The sequence below is a fragment of the Ailuropoda melanoleuca genome, chromosome 8, assembly GCF_002007445.2.
Source record: "Ailuropoda melanoleuca isolate Jingjing chromosome 8, ASM200744v2, whole genome shotgun sequence".
NCBI classification, from domain to species: domain Eukaryota; kingdom Metazoa; phylum Chordata; class Mammalia; order Carnivora; family Ursidae; genus Ailuropoda; species Ailuropoda melanoleuca.
In genome coordinates this window covers 85,217,999-85,226,261 of record NC_048225.1, presented here as the reverse complement: position 1 = coordinate 85,226,261, position 8,263 = coordinate 85,217,999, and the positions used below count along the sequence as shown (strand labels likewise).

Genomic DNA, 8,263 nt, shown 5'->3' with positions numbered 1-8,263 from the left:
TCACTTTGTGTTGCACATACAGCTACCTGTTCCTCCACCCAGCAGCCTGCTCTGCACCCCGTCCTCACCGCCGCACTGCTCCGCCACGTTTAGTTCCCTACTCCGGTTCCTGCTGTCCCTTCATCAGGAAAACTCTCCATTTCTCCTCATCACCAGAAACTCAACTTCCTTTGCGGTCCAGTTAAAATTGCATGAGACCCCACCTTATGGCTCCAAGACACACCAATCTTTCCTGCCAAAAAGAACAGTCCCTTGCAGGAGGGGCCAGATGGTGGCAGGGGTTAGGGAGAAGCCCTGAAACTTGAGCCATGGAGAGTTCTGGTGTCAGGCTAGGTCACCAAATGCAGGCAACCAGGCCACGTGCAAACACTGAGAGCCAGATCGCCAGTGCTGAGGACGGGTGACCCATAGCAGAGCCCAGCGTGGGCAGACAGGGGGGCTGAAAGCTGCAATGGTCATGGAGGGGGCCTTCCGGGAGAGAGTGGAACACCTGTGCACAAGGACACGTGTGCCGGAACAGACATTCTGCATCAAGTTGTAGCATTATTTCTAACGGAAAAGAATTAGACAGTGTTAAATGGCCATCGAAAAGAGGATGCATAAATAAAAAGTAACACAGTTGATCTAAGGTATGCCTGGATGGCTCAGTCGGTTAAGCATCTATCTGCCTTCAGCTCAGGTCGTGATCCCAGGGTCCTGGGATCGAGTCCCTCGTCAGGCTCCCTGCTCAGCCAGGAGTCTGTTTCTCCCTCTGCTCTGCCACTCCCCCTGCTCCTGCTTGCTCTCTCCTTCTCTCTCAAGTAAATAAATAAATAAAATCTTTTTGTTTTAAATTTTATTTGTTTGAGAGAGCACGAGTCGGGGGGCAGAGGGAGAGGGAGAAGCAGACTCTCTGCCTAACAGGGAGCCTGACGTGGGGCTCGATCCCACACTGCTGGCATCACGACCTGAGCCGAAGGCAGACACTTAACTGACTGAGCCACTCAGGCGCCCCAATAAATAAAATCTTAAAAAAAAAGGGGGCACCTGGGTGGCTCAGTCATTAAGCGTCTGCCTTCGGCTCAGGGCGTGATCCTAGCGTTCTGGGATCGAGCCCCACATCAGACTTCTCCGCTATGAGCCTGCTTCTTCCTCTCCCACTCCCCCTGCTTGTGTTCGCCTCTTGCTGGCTGTCTTTATCTCTGTCAAATAAATAAATAAAATCTTTAAAAAAAAAAAAAACAGTGAATAAAAACCACGAAAAGGAAGAGCCCGCTGGATTTCCAAAAGTCCATTTCCCACACGCAGGAAGCACACTGTCCATACATGCACAGAGCAAATGTGTGATGAGAAGGGGTGAAGGACCCAGAGACACTGTGCCCCCACCAGTAGGGTACCTGAGTCATGCCACGGGTCCAGATGCCCTGGGCGGTTTGCTTCCCTTTGCTGGTGTCTGACTCCAGGCTATGAAGGCCCGGTGTCTGGGATGGACATGTCTAACTTAATTTCTCCCTGCCCCAGAAATGATGCCAGCAACCTTCCAAACCCTCTGGCCCAGCCTACACACATTCTCTGGTGGGCACCTTCAAATGCCCTAGGTTTCATGATGTCCACGGGCATTGAGAATCCACCCCCCCAAAAAAAATAAATACATACATACATACATACATACATACATAAATGAGAAAATGCCACCGGGGCAAAGCTGCCTGATTGGCTCATTCCGAGACTAGTTCTTGGAGGCCTCTCAGCAATGACGGCTCGTTGGAATTCCCTGGGGAGCTTCCCAGCCCAGTGCCATCCAGCCCTCAGGCTGTCAGCTCAGGATCTCTGGGAGTGGGGCCAGGCATTTCCAAACATCTCCCCAGGCCACTGTGAGGCACGGGGAGGATTTCAGAACCATGCGTCTACACGGCATGCCACAAACCTGGGCACCAGCGAACACAGCTGCACAAAATAAACCCGGCCCCTCAGGAGTTCACGGGCGCTAAGGTGAAGGTCTTACACACACACTCCACGGGGCTGCGAGCGCTCAGAAAAAGGAACAAGTCTGCCGTCCCCGCCGATGGGGAGAACGAGCGGGGAAAGGGGGGAATGAGCAGGGACTCCCCGGTGACACACAGAGGGACGTCCCTCTCCTGGTTACAGGACAAGAGAATGAGTCCCCTCCTGGAAGACGCGGAGCTCAGGCTAGGAAGAGGCCTCCAGGCTCCAGCTGGTTCCCAGGCACGATTTTGCTCCATCATTCCAAAGAGAGAGAATTTCGTGAGGACACCCCGATGGGAGACCTGCTGCCTCCGTTGGCAGCTCGGCCCTCCCGGGCGGGAAGCTCGCCTTCATGCGCACCTCGGGCAGCGGCCTCGCCAGCCCCGGCTCCCCCGCTCCTCAGCCAGTTGCCCTCAGCCTTCAGGATGCCCCTTCTGCGGGAGGCGTGTTCAGGCTGCAGCACTACGTTCAGAAAGAGCCCCTTCCCCCTAAACGGACAAACCTCAGGGAAGGCAGATCCCTGACCCCGGGAAAGCCTTTGTGTGAGTGAAGGAGGGGCCCCCGGTTTCCAGGGATGGAGGGCAACGGCCGCCCGTCCTCTCTGCAGAGCCCCTGAGCTGAATAAACAGGAAAGCAGGACTTACACGCCCAGTGCCTTCGGTGGGGCAGGGCGGGGGTTGTTATGGTTATAACTGGGGGCTGCGGTGGCAGAATTCCTGGTGAATTTGGAAACCGCCAGCTGGGCTGTGACCCAAGACATATGCATCTCCCCACATGGAGCAGCCAGGCTCATGGCTGGAATTGCAAACGCTCACTCCAATGGTTCACGCAGGTCTGGTCATTGGGATGCTCGACACTTGGTCCCTGACCTGACGCTGGCTTCTCAAGCTTGGCTGTCCTACTGGGGACAGAGAGCCTTGAGTACCGCAACACAGAGAAGAGCCAGGGAAAAGGGGTCGGAAAGGCCCATCTGCCCTCACCCCGCTGCCGAGAGGAATGCTGGCCCGTTGCCCCACAGTTTTGGTGTCCGCTGAAGGTTCCCCAGCACATTTGTCATCAGGTACAAACCCAGGCTGGGGCCCCAGGAGATGAGTCTCCCATGGTCACGCTGCAATACGAATGGAGTTTTACATTTAAAGATCAGGTTAGGGCACCTGGGTGGCTCAGCTGTGAGGCATCTGCCCTCGGCTTAGTTCATGATCCCAGGGTCCTGGGATCGAGTCCCAAGTCATGCTCCCTGCTCAGCGGGGAGCCTGCTTCTCCCTCGGCCCCTGCCCCTCCGCTCGTGCTCTGTCTCTCGCTTTCTCTCTCTCTCTCTCAAATAAATAAATTAGATCTTTTTTTAAAATAAGAAAATAAAAAATAAAATAAAGATCAGGTTAGAGGACGCATAGTGGGGGGGCACATGAAGGTGAAACCCCTTTCCAAAGCCCTGTCATTCTGCATGTGAGAATTCAGGTCCCTAACAAGGCTCTGTCTGTTTTCAGTCCCACCCCTTCTCCCAGGCCTGTGCCCAAAAAAGGAGAAAGGGAAGCTTTAAATCAAGTCACCCTAAATCCTCTTTTATCCTTGTTATAATCGTCTGGTATTTGGGCTTCTGCTCAGGCAGTGGGATTCTGGTGCCCCAGGCTCCCCTCTGGCTCCTGTCCTGGGGCCAGAGAGGTGGCCTTGGCCTCAAACATCTCCCCGCCCCAAGCACATTCAATTGGAAGGAAAAAGCTTGAGGATCTTCTGAAATGTAAGTAAGTAGATAGGGTCATTGGGATAAGTAGGAAGCCCCCAGCGCAAACTGAATCCTCTTCACGCGTTAAAACTTGGCTGTGGTCAGTGCAGAGCTCCCACTCTCAAGTCTCATGGGTTTCCTGGTGGGAACCGAGTCTGCCAGCACCGGCAGAGTCTGTATCATCCCAGGCGACCGTGACAGGAAAGCTGTTGCCTGGATCCCCAGTGTGCTATCTTCGTAACTATCACTGCCATTTATGGAGCAGGGACTAAATGTTTCTCAGGAAATCCTCCCAATAACCCCTGTGAAATAACATGTTACAGTTGGGGAAGCTGAGTCTCAGAGTGACTAACTTGCTCAAGGTCACTCAGCAGTAAGCGGGAGAGGCAGGATCGGCGCCCCTGACCCAGAGGCCTGGCCGGCAACCGCTCGGCCATAATGCTGCTCTCATGTGTGCCTTGGGTACGTGTGCGGTCGTCCTCTTGGTTTGGTGGCATTCGTTGCTTGGGCCACCACTGAGCTACCTTCTCCAGCTTCCCTCCAGGATCCCTGAGCCTTCCCGTCTGCCCTTTGTCCCTCCTGGACCACCGCCCCTCAAGAGTGGACAAACACTGTGGTGAGGCTGGTGAATGGGGCCCCGCACAGAACTTACCACTTGGCGGCTCCTTGCGTTCCTTCCTCCCCTTCCTTCTCACTCTGCCTTTCCAAGCTTTTGGCTTGCTTTTTGAGCTCTTTGACTCCTCAGCTAGATGACCTGGAGACAGTGGTCTTCCAAAAAGTTCTCACAAGTTTCTCCCTCTTCCCCTCAGGCCACTCCCGAGAGGTTGGTCCCCGTGGTAGAGTCACTGTAGCATCCTCCAAGCCCTATCAGCGCGGGACCAACACAGCTCTCAGCAGAGCACTGCCTTTTGTCAAAGGAGCTCTGCAGAAGACTTGGTAATGGGCTGTCACTGAATTTGCTTATATTTGCTACATGTCTTATTGGACCAAGGAGCAGTGAAGGTGGGCATCCCATCCACCCCAAGAGCCTCCCCTGCCCTGCCCTGCACCTCAGGCGTGCTTCGTTCTTGCTGCTTATTAGCTGAGACCTGCAGCCCCTAAGAGCACATGACAACTAGTAGCCAATCCATACTCCCCATACTTTTTAAAGATTCACGGGTGTTTAATGTGTCAGGGAAAAAACAGTCCAGATTCAGTAGCAATATTCTATACAATTCATATGATGGGGTTGAGAGGCAAGGGGAAGAGGCCATACAATCCACACACCAATATATTCAAAAGAGCCATGTCCGTAGCAGCCCCACCTGCAAGGATGATATAGCTTTCTCCTGATCCCTAGTGACCAGGGGGCATATAACCAAAAAAAGTACAGTGAGAGCTAACCCATATAGGCCCAAGCTGCCAGTGGGGGTGAGGGGGGCACTAGTCCAGAGGGGAAGGAAGCCTGTGAGGAGGCCCTGAGGCCAAGGGTGGCTGAGTATGAGCTGCAAAGCTTGTCCACCATCATGCAGGTGCAATGGAACGGGCTGGCCAGCCCTTGGAGGCAGGGGTGCTCTTCCAGGGGGTTCAGGTGGTACCTAAGAAAGTCCCACTTCTCATCGAGGTTGGTCATGGCTGCCATGAGTGGGCACAGGATGAGTCTGGCATGGTCCTAGAAGCTGATGTGCCCACAGCCAGTCTGAGGAGCAAGATGACGGACTAGCAGGTGCAAAAACCAGGTTAGCAGGTGGGGTAGCCGGGCTAGATTCTGCGGCATGATCTTAGCATCTGCCTCCAGCAGGTGTTCGCTCACATGGTTTTGAAAGCCCTGAAAGCGGGTGATCTTCATCGAGGAGTTGGGATGGGCGCCCAGGGCGAGGTAGGACTCTATGTCACCATGCTGTATGTTCTTCAGGCTGTCATTGTCATTGCAAAGAAACAGTCACGTAATTGAAACACACCCCACACTGTTGTCACAGAGCTGATGCCCCAGGCTGTCTTTGTCCAAATAGTCCCCCTGACTTGCTGCCCCAGAAGATGGGGATACAGGCAGGATCCTCAGTCTCGTCTTGCCTCACCAGTCCCTGCTCTGAGGGCTTGGAGGCATGAATATTGTGTAGCTGCCGCAGCATGTCCCCAGAGGACAGTCTACCACCTCACTGGTCTCCTAGACCACTGATTCCTCCTCCCAGGGGCTGGGCTGAGGATGGTGAGAGGCTTCTGGCTGCTGGGGTCCAAACTGCTGGGAATGACTAAAAACCTCAGTGGAATGGTGAGGCAGGGGCAGGGACAAGGGCAGGGATGTGGCCGGAAGTAAAGAACTTGTCATTGAGCAGCTTGTGAGTGGTCCGACGGGCAGTGGGATCTGCCCAAAGCATCTTGTGAACTCGGAAGGTGGCCATGGGGTTGATGTGCTTGGAGCACTGTCTTCATTCTTCCCAGGTGTCTTTGAGGCAAGACATCTCAAAAGGTGCTTTGCCCACTGACAAGGTATATGTGACTCGCCCAAGGGACTACATGTCCACTTCCAAACCGTGCCCTCTTGCTCAGCAGCTCCGGAGCTATGTTATTAGGGGTCCTGCCCAGGGGCTTCCTCCTCTCCTTGTCATACTTGACTTTGGTTGCCCATCGGAATCCCCTAGTTTGGCCTCCAGATCCTCACCGAGTAAGAGCCCAGCTTGAGGTCCCCGTGATGAGCCCCGTTTTAGTGCAGGTGCTGGCATCCAAGGAGGCAGTAGTGGCCTCAGGCTCGGTCAGTGCTTTCCTCCCCTAAGATCTCCAGCAGCAGGGCTCCGACACCAAGTCCTTCTACTTGAAAATGCCACGGAAGCCCATGGTGTGTTGGTGGGCGAGGCTGCGATGAATGCACATCTCCATGGGCGCTTTCTCCTTCTTCTGATACAGCTTGAGTAGCAGCGATGTAGCCAAGATCTTGCCCACGAACACTTTCTTGGTGTCTGAGACCTAGATTTCCAAGCACGTGATGAAGCCACCCTTTCCCAGAAAACAACACCTGCCTATAGCATTGCTGGCTGCGAGGGTCCACTTGGACCTCCCAGATCTCCTTCGCATGGGCTGGGCTGCAGCTGGGGGCCCCAGGAGCTGAAACTTCTGAGACCCTGGCTTTCCCAGGGTTGACGGGGGCTGGCTTCCCTGCAGTCACCACCGCCCGTCCCATTCTGTGAGTTGCTCGGTGGACCCAGTGGGGTCTGAGCGGAGGCCTGGCACTGCTCTGTTGCTTCCTAATTCGAATGCAGTGCTAGGAACATTACAAAAGCCTCCTTCCCCCCCCCCCCCAGTTAACAAGGGAGGGGCCCTGGTCCTCCAGGTGCCCTAGGCTGTCCTACTCTGTGCCCTGCACCCTGCTCCCCGAGGCCCTCTGCCCTGGGAATGGTCTTATTTCCTGGGACAGAGGGGAAGTGGAGGCAGGCATTGGTAGGAAAGGCGGCTGTATCAGATTAACTGGTAAAAATGCTCAGGCTTTGGTGAGCAAGGTGACCCAGCCTCCTGTGTATCCAGCGGTTTTCAGGCTGGTGGGGGCTTGTTTTTCCTCCAAAGTCTTGGCCAGCCCTGCATCTCACCCAAGGGCTGTGGTTTGGGGAATGTTTTGACTTGAAACATTCAAGCCAGTGGTGGTAGTTGGAGTTGTGAGACCCCTCTGTGCTAAAAAGAAAAATGAATGGTCTATTTAGAACCTGCTAACAATCCACAGTATAAAGAACAGGCAACAATCCTGCTGCTGAAATGCAGCTTTCTGAGGGTACCACTCCCCAGGGGAGCTGGCTGTGTGGCCAGCATGGCCCCGGCGCTGTATACTCCATCTGGACGACCTCCCTTGCCAATGGTGGCAATGCTTCCAGAAGACTGTGCCTCTGCCCCAGCTTTTTCTGGGCCTCTCCTCAACCCCTCCCCAGAATACTCTCTTCCTGGGGCCTGTGGTGCTCTTGGGCTATGAGTAAGACGGCTTTTCCAAACCCACATGAACTTTGCTCTGGACAAACAAGGGAAGGTTGGCTGTTTGGAAATGCCTGAAACAGCTTCTCTTGGGCCTGAGTTGGGACGGTTTACCTCACCATCGCAGACACGGAGCTCACCTGAAGGAGGAAGCTGGTTTTCCTCTCAGGACAAAATGGTGGTCCCTGGAGCCTTGGGTGTTTCTATCACCAGAGTGATGCTTCATTTCATTGCGTCCTAGGATCAGAGAGAAGGTGAGAAGCATGGGATTCTAAGCACTCAGCCAAGTGAAAATCAGCCAGTTTACTGAAACGCCAAAGCTTGTTTCAAAAATCAGCGGCAATTAGGAATCGTATCCCTCTAATTTATCGAAAGGCATTCCTAGGGGTAAGTAATCTCAATCAAAATCCTGATAGGCTTTTGTCTAGAAATTTACAACCTGATTATAAAATTTATATAGAAATGCAAGGGATCTGGAATAGGAAAAACAATTTGGAAAAAGAACAAAATTGTTTTTTAACTAACACTACCCAATTTGAAGACTTAATATAAAGCTACAAAAATAGAGAGTGTGGTCCTGGACACATGTAGAGTATAGACATACAAGTACAAACTGCTTTCAATACTCAGCTACTTTCCAGG

General features: G+C 53.5%; 1 pseudogene; it reads right to left on the bottom strand.

The window, feature by feature from the left end:
• Positions 1 to 5,053: 5,053 nt before the first annotated feature.
• LOC100479922 lies at positions 5,054 to 6,845 on the bottom strand (annotated as a pseudogene).
• Positions 6,846 to 8,263: the final 1,418 nt, after the last annotated feature.